The sequence below is a fragment of the Nicotiana tabacum genome, chromosome 20 (genome assembly GCF_000715075.1).
Source record: "Nicotiana tabacum cultivar K326 chromosome 20, ASM71507v2, whole genome shotgun sequence".
NCBI classification, from domain to species: Eukaryota; Viridiplantae; Streptophyta; class Magnoliopsida; order Solanales; family Solanaceae; genus Nicotiana; species Nicotiana tabacum.
The window spans coordinates 64,777,032-64,793,216 of NC_134099.1; the positions used below are offsets into that span (position 1 = coordinate 64,777,032).

General features: G+C 39.1%; 1 long non-coding RNA gene across 1 annotated transcript; it reads left to right on the plus strand.

Moving 5' to 3' along the window:
• The first annotated feature begins 425 nt into the window (after positions 1–425).
• On the plus strand, positions 426–10,045 carry LOC142174847 (uncharacterized). The gene is made up of 5 exons (XR_012703929.1): positions 426–630; positions 1,564–1,622; positions 2,290–2,380; positions 8,922–8,980; positions 9,650–10,045. It is a non-coding gene; the product is annotated as an uncharacterized LOC142174847 (long non-coding RNA).
• The last annotated feature ends 6,140 nt before the right edge of the window (positions 10,046–16,185 follow it).

The window sequence follows — 16,185 nt, forward strand, 5'->3', positions numbered from 1 at the left end:
CATGTTGTTACACCCCGTACTTCAGACGTTACTACCATTATAAGATTATCTAATGTAAACTTAAAAAGGATGAAATCTTTCTACAAGGATAAGAAAGGTTTGCCGAAGTGTTAAGTAAGTTAAGATGAATATGAGACTTGTTAACCGTAATTTAAATGAGTTTAAAGTCATGATATGACTATATATGATGTTTTTACATGAAGTATAAAGTTTGAGAAAAATCGGATTTAAGTTGCGGAAAAACCGAATAAGGATTTGCCTTATAATGGAGCTTATTGAGTAATAAATTTTGTGTGCTATATGAGGTCTTTTTGGGACATATTATATACCAAATTGAAGGTATTGGAATTTAGTTTCCAACTCTCTTAACCGTTTACTCATACGACATCCGGATAAAAAGATATAAGTATTTGAAAAAGGGCCAATGAGATGGTGCCAAGTAGCACCTTTTGACTTTTCAACCAAAATGGATATTTATCTTCCTATGTCGTCTCTTTCTTCATAATTCCAGAGAGCTCGACCAAATAAGATACCTAACCTCACCCTTAAGATTTCCACAAGGTTATCCAACAAGATTATCGTCCGAGGCACGAAATCACGAAGCAATAACACTAGAACGATCCCTACGACGTAAGTATCGCGATATAACCTCTCTTTTTCTTTGTAGTTTGAGTTTTGGAAGGTATTTTGAGGTTAATAAAAATTTCTAATTTCTGGTTTCAAGCTCTTAAACATCAAGAAATATTGATTAATTTATTTCATAATAGTTAGAACTCACGGGACGATGATCGGAAGCCGTGAGTTCGAGTTATTTATTTTGTAATGGACTGTTTTGTGGGCTGTTTCGTGTAGCTTTTGGTCTATATATTTTGCTTCTATTTAATGGAGTTTTTGGAGGATAAATTATGTGTAGAAACACCACGTAATGGCAAAATTATGGATTAGTCATTCTTTGTAATATTTTCGGGGTGTTGGACACTACTATAGTTGTCATTTTTGGTATGAATTGATTGAGGTGTGTTGGGCTGTTGTAAGCAAAAAATAATATTGATTTCGACTTGCATCTACTGTATGAGGTAATTATATTGTGTTCCTACAGGTTCTTACGGTTATCTTGGCATTGGTTAAGTTAAATGGATGAACTAGACATGAACTATTGAATAAAGTTGCTAATTAAGAATAATTGGAGTTGTGGATCATTTTCTTTGTTATGGATATATGGTATAAAGCTGGAATTATTGATGAATGACTTCATTATCATGTTAATGATACTGTTAAGCTAAAGTAAAAAGTCTATAAGGGATGATATGGGGTATACAAATTTCAATTGGAGCTTGTCGCTCGTTGTAAAATAGTTATGACTTGTTGTTGTTTTATGATGTTTTGTTATTGATAATTATGTATTGCTGGATTTCTCTGATAATTGTTGTTGGTATATGATATCGGAGGAGGCTCTTCTTATAGGGGAGATGCTTCCCGGATTTATATAAACGAGCTACAAGTTTAAGTTGCAGACTTAGCCTTTATTCAACACTGATTTTGAATCTCCTTATGCAAATGTAGATTGATTTGAGTTGTTTGAAGAGTAGCTTGGGAGGTATTAAGGACTCACCATGGTTAAGGTATGTTAAGGCACTTCCTTATTTCTTTTGACATGATCTAAAGTGAAATGAATACGCTATTTGATAATGGATCTACTCCTAGAAACTAAGGTTTCCCATGTTGTTCTTTCATTATAAAGTTATTTTAAGCAAGTTGTATGATCCTTGAATCCTATAGATGCTCATATTGATGGTATGATGTCCATAATGTTAATGGAATGTGCAACGACCTTAAGTCACTCCAAAAGGTTTAGAACATGATTCCATGAGTCTAGCATGCATTATATATAACATCTATTTTACTTTACCGAGCGCGCTATAGTAGGCCGAGTATGACACATATTGTGCAACCACTAATCAGTTGGATTTACCGAGCTCCACGTACCCGGGTACAATTTTACCGAGCCTTAGGATGACCGGGTACGTTTTTACCGAGTCCTCTTTGAGGCCGAGTACGATATGATGATGATGATGCCTACAGAGGCTTATGTTTTTAAAGTTTATGTATATATATGTATTATGCATTTCATGTCAGTAGCCCCTAGAGACACTTATATGTTACAGGTTGTATCTCCTCTATCCCTCTTTACATTAATGTTCTTGTTTATGCTTTCCTGCCTTACATACTCGGTACTTTTTTTGTACTGACGTCCCTTTTGCCTGGGGACACTGCGTTTCATGCCCACAGGTCCCGATTGATAGGTTGACAGTGTTCCTAGTTGTCTATCAGCTCAGCGGAGGTGTTGGTGCACTCCACTTGCTCCGAAGTTGCCTATTTGGTCAGTATACTTTGGATATGTATTGATTGGTATGGCGGGCCTTATCCCGACCTTTATGATTTTATGTACTCTTAGAGGCTTATAGACAGATGTCAGGTTTATGGATACTTGTATGGCCTTGTTGGCCTATGTGTTGAGTTTACAAACGGTCATGTTGGCCTTATAGGCCCGTATGTCACATGTATAAGTTTGTATATCATGTTGGGTCATCATATGTTGAGTATTCCCTTACATTTTATTCTTGTTATCTCATGACGGGTTTCTGGCTCATTTACCCAAGATAGTATAATAAGAAAGGTATGTTATGTTGGTACTCGGTTAAGAAAGGCACCAGGTGCCCGTCACGGCCCTTCGGTTTGGGTCGTGACAGAATTGGTATCAGAGCAGTTCTGTCCTAGGGAGTCTACAAGCCGTGTCTAGTAGAGTCTTGTTTATGGGTGTGTTGTGCACCACACTTATAAGCAGGAGGCTACACGGCATTTAGGGCTGTCACTCTTTCTTCTTGTTCTAGATCGTGTGATAGAGTTCAGTTGTAAGAATTCAAACTTCTAAATTTTGTTTATTCATAATACAGTTATACCTACATCCAGAAATATAGTTGGTAAGAGATTGAATTTTGATACGAAAGAGTTGAGTCAGAGGAACTCGATTTTGCACAATGCTTATGATGACTAAATATGAGGTCTTCAGCAGATCATATGTGTACTAAGATGTGTAAGCTTCTTGATAAGGAGTCATAAGGCAAGAATATATATCCACTCGTATGGTAAAAAGGAATAAGAGAATCGGAAACTAGACACAAGTTTCAGCGAGTAAAACAAGCAAGATGACGAAGTGTACGAGGTACCTAGTTAATGAAGATTATCATTATTTACAATTCAGGTAGAGAAATATAAGTACTAGTGTTACCTTCAATACTAACGGTGATATATACAATTGACCACACCCATCTCAGTTGTGCCTTATGGGAGCTAACAAATATAGTTTAAAAGAAGAAGGTGATATCCAGATTCAATTCGGGTTAGAGTAACCAAAAATTATGGATGGATTGTTATCATTAACTAATGTATCCGAAGGATAGTGCAAATGTGGTAATAGATCTCCTTGTGAGACACCTAGATGGTGAACTTTAGAATAGTACAATCAGATATGAATACTAGAATATTCAGAAATTTCAGAAGATAGGTAGTGGGATCCTAGAAGGGAAAAATATTTCCCTTAGTATGACTCTAGCCCCGAGTAAAAAAAGGGGGAAGAATGTTAGGCATTCCGAAGATCCAGTGAGATAAAGCAAGGGGAGCTAAAAGTGAAAGAACATTTTGTTCAAGTTTCAGAATAAAGTGATAGACAAAAATATTATCCGGAGAATAAGAAGAGAGTAAATGAAGCATCATGAGTAAGATATGATATATGAGTGATAATAGTAAATCAAAATATGACACGATGATAGAGTCTATAGTCGAGTGAAGAAAAATACAAGAGGTGACAGGACTTGAGGCAATAAATGAGTATAGGCCATAAAGTCATATCCTTATTTCGAGAATGAGTTGGTGACTTCAACGTGATTATCAGGAGGAAAGGTTAGACCCCAGAGTAGTAGAAATTAGTATGGGCTGGTGAACAAGATAAACTGAACATGAATTAGGGACTGAAGGATTTTATAATAGTTGATATCATGTGAATTTCAGAGATAACATTCCGAAAATAATAAAATGGACAACAAAAGAATAACCTTTAAGGTTCATTTAGGAAGATGCTTCCCTAAAGCAAGCACGTGGAGCAAAGTTAAGCTTAAGGGACTAAGTGTGTCAGTTATATTAAGTGTCACCCTTGTGCGTAATAAATTCAATTATCCCTGGTATAGAGAGGTTACCGCAAGGCGAGTAGGATGTTAGTGAAGATGTGGAAAAATGAAGAGGTAACTATGGAATAGTAAATGAGGAACCGGTAAAAGGGTGAAAGGAATGAGATTGCATCTATTCAAATCCCATAGATATGATATGACTCCTGAACATTATGCAAGCATGACGCCGGAGAGAAGCGGTAAGGGTTATGCACCCAATGACATTGATAAATAAGTGCAAATGAACACTTGATACATAAGGAGCCAGTGCGAGAGGTAACTTAAGACAAAATAAATAACTAAAGAGAGATTACGCGGAATATAGATATGAGATTGGATCAACGAGTAGTTTGTAGTTGATTTAGGAAGAGCCTAGTTATGGCTAGATAAGAGGGTATAAGCAAATCAACAGATCATGCAAGATAAACGTAGTGAATCATAATCTACTAAATTCAGTCTCGCAGATATGATGTCGTAACCTTGAGAAATATTCAGATAGGAGTTGAGTTACTAAAGGTACCGTATAAGTGTTACGGGAATAATGGAGAGTGCCACTAAGGAGACAATCAACATCTGAGTTTAGAAGTAACCCTACGAGCACAAGGGCACGAAGGTATGTAACTAAGGATGTTTGTAGGCGAGTAAGAACATCGAAAATTCCTTCGGGTATACAGTATAACAAGATTGTAACTTTACAAGATCCAGAAGGTCTCCTTAAGTACTACAAAGAAAGACTAGCTGAGGAAATAAGGAAGAAGGCTTCAACTTAAGCATAACGATATAAATAAGAAATGGTCTTGTAACAACAGTCTCGCTACAATATGGTATACACTCCATAAGAAAGTGGCACCTATCGTGACTAATGAACGGGAAGTCAAAAGTGATATTTGAGATCATATGAGTTATAGGAAATTCAAGTATTGGTGGGCAATAAGATAATCCAAGTATTCATGCAACAAGAGGCATAATGACCAGGAAAAGTGATTGCTTACATTTAAAGAACGCTGAGAAGGCACGAAAGGAATTATTCAATCAATGATCCAGAGTTAATTACGTTGTGAATGCACTTAAGACTTCAGAGTTATATCCATGCAGCATATATGTTGACATTCATACAGCTATAAGAGACTCTGGTATAAGTTAAAAGAAAGAATTAAGTCCACGTCATCAATAAAGGCTTGAATTGTTAGAAGATTATATCATGGATGCTACATAGAGTCTATGAAAGGCTAATGTAATAGCTAATACCCTAAGCTGAAGATTAGAAGATAACCTAAGCTTAATTAAAGGCTGAGAAGGAAGAGGAAGCTCGAAAGTTACATCATGAGTCCGATTGTTAGACCCAGACGATTATAGAAATCGTGACTCAAACCATAGCAGGAGCACTTTTAATAGCAGAGGTATAAGAGAGATAGTACAACAATCATATTCTATAAAAGCTCTACGACAAAGCAATTAGAAGAGTATCAGCCTCATAAGACGTTAATACGAAGCTCCCACCAGATTGTGTATGCACCAGGGTTACAAGTAATATAGTAGAGCTTTAAGGTATGGATGTGAATTCCACCAATGTAGAAGGGAGGTTATGAAATCGGTAGAAGATACGGTGCAAGATTTAAAGGTAAGTATGGTAAATGTGAGTGAGAAGGTGATAATAATAGGCAAGGTCTCAAGATTAAACCCGTCAAAACAAGAGGGCTGATGCTCTCCATGAGCTATAGAAAGCTCGGTACACTCTGAATGAACTCCGAGGAGTCTAAGAACATGAGCAATTAGAAGAGATGGAATATTGCCCTGGTAGTAGAATAAAGGTGTAATTTTAATAGTTAAGAGAATGACGTTTGGGCCTTCGATTGAGTAATGATTTAACGAAAAGGGATTTTATGGATGGCACGGTATTAGAATGCCCCCATAAGATGAATACGTTGGGATGTTATGAAAATGCAGTTATTGAAGTATAGTATCGTCCGTAGGTGCATCAAGAAAATCACTTCAGATGTTCCCCGATGAGACGCAAGCCTTAGTGACAATGTATTACATCCGAGGTGATGGTTGGAGTTAGTAAAAGACTATGATGTTTATATTTTATATCATCCAGGGAAGGCGAATGTAGTAGTCAACGCCCCCAATCGTAGATCTATGTTTAGCACAGGCATAGAAGAGTGAGATAGCTTGTGAGATTCATCTGCTAACTAATCTTGGAATTCGATTACTAGATGCAGGTGGTACCAGAATTACTACTTAGGACATGGAAACCTCCTCTTTAGTAACTGAAGTGAAGGAATGTCAGTATGAAGATCATGTGCTAGATTATTAAAGAGATACAACCCCTCAAAATGAGAAGACACTATTTGAGATTACAGGAGACAGAGTCCTCAGATATCGAGGTCAATTATATGTTCCTAATGTGGCTGGGTGAGATGGAGTAATCAGATATCGAGGTCAATTATATGTTCCTAATATGGCAGGGTTGCGCCGGCAGGTTATGGGACAAGCAATGAGAAAGAAACCTAGAGTTATGTAGCATACCTCGGTAATAATACCAAGGCTATGAAACGAAATATAGCAATAGTCGTACATTCAGCAAAGTACCAAGTGAAGAGCTTAAATATACTTATATATGCCCAGAGGGAGATCATATCTTAGTTCTATATATGTATTCACAAAGTGAAGCAAAGAGATTGGAAAAAAGCTGGAGGAAAAAAAGGAGAGAAGAGTCGTGAATAAAAGGACATAGTCATATATGATACATCATAGAAAGTAGTCGAAGTTACAAGATTGGAAGAACTCCGACTATAATTCTCGGGGTGAGAATAGGACTAAAGGGGGAAATGCCTTGGTTTTTAAATTTATCCACAGAACAATTGCCTAGACAACAAAGGACAATATTAAAGTATTCATAAGAGCCACATGGTATGAGAATGAGAAGTGCATCAGTCAACATTCGAGGATGAATGTTCCAAAGGGGGGAATAATGTTATAACCCATGTTTTTGTACGTGAAAGTACGTCGTAAGTCTGTTGATGTAAGCTCAGAAATGAGATCCTCTTGGAAAGTATATAAAGTGATTTTACGTCCCATATTTTTTTCAAACCTTTGAGAGTTAAATATTCAAGGATAAATGTTTATAAGGGTACATATTGTTACACCCGTACTTCAGATGTTACTATCATTATAGGATTATCTAATGTAAACTCAAAAAGGATGAAATCTTTCTACAAGGATAAGAAAGGTTTACCGAAGTGTTAAGTAAGTTAAGATGAATATGAGACTTGTTAAACATGATTTAAATGAGTTTAAAGCCATGATATGACTATATATGATGTTTGTACATGAAGTATAAAGTTTGAGAAAAATCGGATTTGAGTTGCGGAAAAACCGACTAAGGATTTGCCTTGTAATGAAGCTTATTGAGTAATAAATTTCGTGTGCTATATGAGGTCTTTTTGGGACATATTATATACCAAATTGAAGGTCTTGAAATGTAGTTCCCAACGCATTTAACCGTTTACTTATACGACATCCGGATAAAAAGATATAAGTATTTGAAAAAGGGCCAATGAGATGGTGCCAAGTAGCACCTTTTGACTTTTCAACCAAAATGGATATATATCTTCCTATGTCGTCTCTTTCTTCATAATTCTAGAGAGATCGACCAAATAAGACCCCTAACCTCACCCTTAAGCTTTCCACAAGGTTATCCAACAAGATTATCGTTCGAGGCACGAAATCACGAAGCAATAACATTAGAACGATCCCCAAGACGTAAGCATCGCTATATAACCTCTCTTTTTATTTGTAGTTTGAGTTTTGGAAGGTATTTTGAGGTTAATAAAAATGCCTAATTTCTGGTTTCAAGCTCTTAAACATCAAGGAAGATCGATTAATTTATTTCATAATAGTTAGAACTCACAGGATGGTGATTGGAAGCCGTGAGTTCGAGTTATTTGATTTGTAATGGTCTGTTTTGTGGGATGTTTCGTGTAGCTTTTTGTCTATATATTTTGCTGCTATTTAATGGAGTTTTTGGAGGATAAATGGTGTGTAGAAACACCACGTAATGGCAAAATTATGAATTAGTCATTCTTTGTAATATTTTCGGGGTGTTGGACACTACTATAGTTGTCGTTTTTGGTATGAATTGATTGGGGTATGTTGGGCTATTGTAAGCTAAATATAATATTGATTTCAACTTACATATATTGTATGAGGTAATTATATTGTGTTCCTACAGGTTCTTACGGTTATCTTGGCATTGGTTAAGTTAAATGGATGAACTAGACATGAACTATTGAATAAAGTTGCTAATTAAGAATAATTGGAGTTGTGGATCATTTTCTTTGTTATGGATATATGGTATAAGGCTGGAATTATTAATGAATGACTTCATTATCATGTTAATGATACTATTAAGTTAAAGTAAAAAGTCTATAAGGGATGATATGGGGTACACGAATTTCAATTGGAGCTTGTCGCTCGTCGTAAAATAGTTATGACTTGTTGTTGTTTTATGGTGTCTTGTTATTGATAATTATGTATTGCTGGATTTCTCTGGTAATTGTTGTTGGTATATGATATTGGAGGAGGATCTTGTTATAGGGGAGATGCTGCCCGGATTTATATAAACGAGCTACAAGTTTATGTTGCAGACATAGCCTTTATTCAACACTGATTTTGAATCTCCTTATGCAAATGTAGATTGAGTTGAGTTGTTTGAAGAGTAGCTTGGGAGGTATTAAGGACTCACCATGGTTAAGGTATGTTAAGGCACTTCCTTATTTCTTTTGGCATGATCTAAAGTGAAATGAATACGTTATTTCATAACGGATCTACTCCTAGAAACTAAGGTTGCCCATGTTGTTCTTTCCTTATAAAGTTATTTTAAGCAAGTATGTATGATCCTTGAATCCTATAGAAGCTTATATTGATGGTATGATGTCCATAATGTTAATCGAAGGTGCAACGACCTTAAGTCACTCCAAAAGGTTTAGAACATGATTCCATGAGTCTAGCATGCATTATATATAGCATCTATTTTACTCTACCGAGCAGCGCTATAGTAGGTCGGGTATGACACCTATTGTGCAACCACTGATCAGTTGGATTTATCGAGCTCCACGTGGCCGGGTACAATTTTACCGAGCCTTTTGATGGCCGGGTACGTTTTTACCGAGTCCTCTTTGAGGCCGGGTATGATATGATAATGATGATGCCCACAGAGGCTTATGTTTTTAAAGTTTATGTATATATATGTATTATGCATTTCATGTCAGTAGCCCCTAGATGCACTCATATATTACAGGTTGTATCTCCTCTATCCCTCTTTACATTAGTGTTCTTGTTTATGCTTTCCTTTCTTACATACTCGGTATTTTATTTGTACTGACGTCCCTTTTGCCTGGGGACGCTGCATTTCATGCCCGCAGGTCCCGATTGATAGGTTGACAGTCTTTCTAGTAGGCTATCAGCTCAACGGAGGTGTTGGTACACTCCACTTGCTCCGGAGTTGCCTATTTGGTCAGTATACTTTGGATATGTATTGATTGGTATGGAGGTCCATTTCTCGACCTTTATGATTTTATGTACTCTTAGAGGCTTGTAGACAGATGTCAGGTTTATGGATACTTGTATGGCATTGTTGGCCTATGTGTTGAGTTTACAAATGGTCATGTCGGCCTTATAGGCCCGTATGTCACATGTATAAGTTTGTATATCATATTGGGTCGTCATATGTTGAGTATTCCCTTACGTTTTATTCTTGTTATCTCATGACGGGTTTCTGGCTCATTTACTCAAGATAGTATAATAAGAAAGATATGTTATGTTGGTACTCGGTTGAGTAAGGCACCAGGTGCCCGTCACGGCCCTTTGGTTTGGGTCGTGACAACTCCTTATGAGGCTTTGTATGGTAGACGGTGTCGGTTACCGGTTGGATGGTTTGAGCCGGGAGAGGCTCAGTTGTTGGGTACGGATCTAGTGCAGGATGCCTTGGACAAGGTCAAGATCATTTAGGATAGGTTTCGTACAACTCAATCCAAGCAAAAGAGTTTTGCGGACTGTAAGGTTCATGACTTGGCATTCATGGTCGGTGAGCGGGTATTGCTTCGAGTGTCGCCTATGAAGGGCGTGATGAGATTTGTGAAGAAGGGCGAGCTTAGCCCTAGGTTCATTGGCCCGTTTGAGATTCTTAATCGTGGGGAGATGGCTTACAGACTTGCATTTCTGCCGAGCTTATCAGCCATGCATCCAGTGTTTTATGTGTCCATGTTTTAGAAGTATCACGGCGATCCATCCCACATGTTAGATTTCAGCACTGTCCAATTGGACAAGGACTTGTTCTATGAGGATGAGCCGGTAGTCATTCTAGACCGGCAGGTTCATTAGTTGAGATCGAAGAGTTTCCCTTCTGTTTGTGTTCAGTGGAGAGGTCAGCCTGCTGAGGCATCGACTTGGGAGTCCGAGTACGATATGCGGAGCCATTATCCCCATTTTTTTCCCGACTCAGGTACTTCCTTCTTATGTCCGTTCGAGGACGAACAATTGTTTTAAAGGTGGAGAATGTGATGACCCAAAAGGTCATCACTTGTTTTAGAAATGAATTCTGCAATTCGAGGCCATAAAAACCTCTTTTAGAATCACCTCGATTTGCGTGCGCAGTTTGAGCGCGTAGCCGAAAAGCCATTATGTGAAAATATGTAAAAAAAAATGATGAATTTTGACTTTAAAATGAATTTAAGTTGACTTCAATCAATATTTTGGGTAAACAGACCTAGACCCGTGATTTGACGGTCATGGAGGGTCCGTAGGAAAATATGGGACTTGGGCGTTTGCCCCGAATCAAATTCCAAGGTCCCAAGCCCGAGAAATGAAATTTTAAAGAAAATTGTTTTTTGGAATATTTATGAGTTTTGGAAATGAAATATGTTTAAAACTTGATGGTATCGGGCCCGTATTTTGGTTCCGGAGCTCGGTACAGATCTTATATGTGATTTAAGATAAGTCTGTGAAATTTGGTAAGAAATAGACTTTAAATGACGTGAATCGGACCGTATTTGAGAAAATTGAAAATTTTGAAGTTCTTAAGTGATTTCATGATTTTGATGCTAAATTCATAGTTGTTGATGTTATTTTGGCCATTTGATCACAGAAGCAAGTCTGTAGGGTGTTTTTAAGGTAGTGTGCACGTTTGGTTTGGAGCCCCGAAGGCTCGGGTGAGTTTCGGATAGGTCTCGAAAGGTTTTTGAACATAGGAAAATTGTAGAAACTGTTGTTCTGATGCACAGGCCTTCTGTGCTTCGCGATCGCAAAGCCCTTCACGCGATCGCAAAAGGGAAAATTGGGCAGGGGTGGATTTGTTCAATGCGAACGTGAGGTAAAGGACGGGAACGCATAGTGTAAATGGGGGGTTGGTCTGGGAAGTGATCATTCCTCTACGCGAACGCGTGCATAGGCCCGCGAACGCGAAGGTCAGGGGGGCCAACCCTTCGCGAACGCGTAAGAGGACTCACGATCGCGTAAGCCTGAGGAAGGCTGCTCTTCGCGAATGTGGCAGACCCATCGCGAACGGGGTGATGGTCTGCACAGTGATTTTAAACAGTAATAGAACATTCAGGATTAAACCCAAAATTCATAAATTCTTCTTCCAAACTCCAAATTGGGCGATTTTTGAAAGAGAACTTCACCACAAATTCATAGGTATATAATCTTAGACTCATTTTCTTCAATTTCCATTAACACTCATTAGATTTCTAGGCCTAAACCATGTTCTTAAGGGTAGAAAATTAGGAATTTGGGTAGAGTTAGGGCTTTTTGTATAAATGGAATTTAGACCTTGTTTTGGGGTCGGATTTTGAAACTAATTATATATTCGGGTTCGTGGGTGAATGGGTGATTGAGTTTTGGTCTGAACCTCGTGCTTTGACCAAGAGGGCCCTGCAACGTTAACATATAAAATGGGAGCGGGTTGCACACCTGCAATGGTATTATATGAAATGGGAATGGGCAATGGTACTATGTGATTTGGGAGCGAGTTGCACGCCTGCAACGGTATTACATGTGTACTTGTTCATTGTTTCCTTATCTTTTGCTGGTATTTTAGTTATGGCGTCCTTACATTTCTCCACTATTATTCTGTTGTTACCTGCTACTCTCCGCAGTATGTTTCCCCCGCCCAACTTTAGTTGTAATTATCTGCTTCTATTTTCGTTGTATATGATTTAACTGCATAGTTTTATTTGGTAGTCTGGTCCTAGCCTCGTCACTACTTCGCCGAGGTTAAGCTAGGCACTTACCAGCACATGGGGTCGGTTGTGCTGATACTACACTCTGCACTGTGTGCAGATACTGATACCAGAGCATTTGGACCGCAGTGAGGGTGCTATCTTCAGTCCATACAGGCGACCCGAGATAGTCCTGCAAACGTCCGCGTGCCTTGGCGTCTCCTCCTATCTTTTCTCTTTCTGTTTTTACTTATTCAGAGATAGACTTATGTATTTCATTCAGACCTTGTTTGTAGTATTCTTAGACAGTTCGTGACTTGTGACCCCAAATTTTGGGTAGTATTGTACTTCAAATTATGTAGCAGTGTTTGGTTGGAATATTAAGTTTCGGCTTCCCCATTTCCGATTGTTTAATCTTATTCCGTTGTTTAATCACTTAGTATTTTACATTGTTTAATATGTCTAAATAAAAAGGGAGATAAATTTGCAATATTCGGCTTGCCTATTTTCCACGAGTAGGCTCCATCACGACTTCCGAGGGCGGAAAATCTGGGTCCTGATATTTTCTAAGCTAACAACAGATTTAAATTTCAAGTAGAGTAAGCATGAAAGGAAAAACACAATTAAAGATACTTAAGTGAAAACAGGATTTTCAACAATTAGCACAAGTATGCACTCGTCACCTCACGTACAAGGCATTTCAATTACCACAATACCAAATCCTAAGGAGGATCTCCCCCGCACAAGGTTAGGCAAACCACTTACCTCGAACCGGCTCAAAAGTCAACCTAAAACCACGTTCTTGCCACGAGTACTCAACTCCAAATGGACCAAATCTATTCAATTCAATTACATAATATAATAACACTTCAAGTAACTAATTCTACAAATAAATTCTAAGCTAATACGAGAAATTAGGTAAAATGACCAAAACCTCCCTCGGGCCCACGTCTCAAAATCGGGTGACATTTACATTGTCAGAATTCTCTTACTCTCATGAGTCTATACATAACAAGAACACTGAAATCGGAATTCAATTAACCCCTCAAATACCCATGTTAAGGTCTCTTAATCTCAAGCCCTAATTAACCATTTTCCCCAAAGTTTTCACCACTAATTAGGTCTTTAGTCACATATAAATAAGTTATGAAGTCAAAAATGTTACCTCCAAGTGATTCCCCTTTGGTTTCCTCAAAAATCACCCTCAAAAGCTTCAATCCCGTTCAAAACTGGTGGAAAAATGGAAGGGTCGCGGATGGGCTTTTTAAATACTGCCCAGATATCCCTTCTTCGCGAATGCGGATGGCCTCTCGCATTCGCGAAGCACAAATTCACTTGGGTCTAGATTCCTTCATCGCGAATGCGATGCCTAGGTCGCGAACGCGATGCAACACCTCCTTCTCCTACGCGAACGCGGGAACAACATCACGAACGCTTAGGCATGAAACCTCCCAGCTTAGCGAACGCGGGAGACACTTCGTGAAGGTGAAACATTAATTTCTTACCAGCCCCAGCTCCTCTTCGCGACACGAGACCCCACTCGCGAACGCGAAGAAGGAAACCAGAACTGATTGCTGTAAATTATTTCTGAAATTTCTAAGTTCCAAAAATGACCCGTTGAGCATCCGAAACACACCCAAGGCCCCCGGGACCACAACCAAACATGTCAACCAATCCTAAAACATCATTCAAACTTGTTCCAATCTTCGAAACGCTCAAAACAACATCAAAACACCAATTTAGCATCGGATTCAAGCCTAAGAAATTCAAAAGCTCTCAAAATATGCTTTCGATCAAAATGTCTATCAAACCTCGTCCGAATGACCTGAAATTTTGCACACACATCATATTCAACACTATAGAGCTACTCCAACTTCCGGAATTCTATTCCGACCCTCGAATCAAAATCTCACTATCGAACCGGAAACTTCAAAAATTCAACTTTCGGCATTTCAAGCCTAAATTAGCTACAAACCTCCAAAACACCATCCGAACACGCTCCTAAATCCGAAATCACCTAACGGATCTAACGGAACCATTGGAATTCCATTCCGAGGCCGTCTTCACACTGTTCTGACTATGGTCAAATTTTCAAAACTTAAGCTCTCATTTAGGGACTAAGTGTCTCAAAACTCTCCGAAACTCTCAATAATTCCCCCGGCAACTCACAACAGCAGAAACAAACACAGGGAAAGCAGTTAATAGGGGATCGAGGCATAAATTCTTAAACCGACCAGCCGGGTCGTTACATTCTCTTATACTTAAACATTCATTCATCCTCGAACGAGCATAGAGACATACCTGAAGTAGTGAAAAGATGAGGGTAATGGCTGCGCATATCCTGCTCGATCTCCTAGGTCACCTCCTCGATCGGCTGACCCCGCCACTGAACCTTTACTGATGCAATGTTCTTTGACCTCAGCTTTCTAACCTGTCTGTCCAATATTGCCACTGGCTCCTCAACATAAGATAGATCCTTGTCCAACTGGACTGAACTGAAATCCAACATGTGTGACGAATCACCGTGGTACCTCTGGAGCATAGAAATATGAAATACCGGATGAACTCCTGCCAAGCTGGGAGGTAAGGCAAGCTCATAAGCAACCTCCCCAACATGCCTCAATTTCTCAAAAGGGCCAATAAACCTCGGGCTCAACTTCGCCTTCTTCCCAAATATCATAACGCCCTCCATAGGCAAAACTCGAAGTAGAACCCGCTCTCTAACCATATAGGAAACATCATGAACCTTCCGGTCCGCATAACTCTTTTGTATTGACTGGGTTGTACGGAGTCTATCTTGAACCACCTTAACCTTTTCCAAAGCATCCTGAACCAAGTTTGTGCCCAATAATCTAGCCTCACCTGGATCAAACCAACCGACAGGGGATCTTCACCGCCTACCATATAAGCCTCATATGGTGCCATCTGAATGCTGGACTGATAGCTATTGTTGTAGGCAAACTCTACCAATGGCAAGAACTGATCCCAAGACCCTCCAAACTTAATCACACACGCACAAAGTATATCCTCAAGAATTTGAATAGAGCGCTCGGACTGTCCGTCCGTCTGAGGGTGAAATGTTGTACTCAACTCCACTCGAGTACCCAACTCATGCTGAATGGCCCTCTAGAATAGTGATGTGAACTGAGTACCCCTATCGGAAATGATGGAAACTAGAATACCATGCAGACGAACATTCTCCCGGATATAAATCTCCGCCAACCCCTCCGAAGAATAAGTAGTACACATAGGAATGAAGTGAGCGGACTTTGTCAGCCGATCCACGATCACCCAATTAGCAACAAAACTTTCTCAAAGTCTGTGGGAGCCCAACTACAAAGTCCATGGTGATCCGCTCCCACTTCCACTCCGGGATCTCTATCTGCTGAAGCAACCCACCCGGTCTCTGATGCTCATACTTCACCTGCTGACAGTTGAGGCATCAAGCTACAAATCTAACTATATCTTTCTTCATCCCCCTCCACCAATAGTGCTGTCTCAAATCCTAATACATGTTCGCGGCACCCGGATGAATAGAATATCGCAAACTATGGGCCTCCTCTAGAATCAACTCCTGAAGCCCATCAACATTGGGTACACAAATTCGACCCTGCATCCTCAATACCCCATAATCACCAATAGTCACATCTCTGGCATCACCGTGGTGAACCTTGTCCTTGAGGACAAGCAAATGAGGGTTATCAAACTGATGCTCTTTGATACGATCAAATAAGGAAGACCGA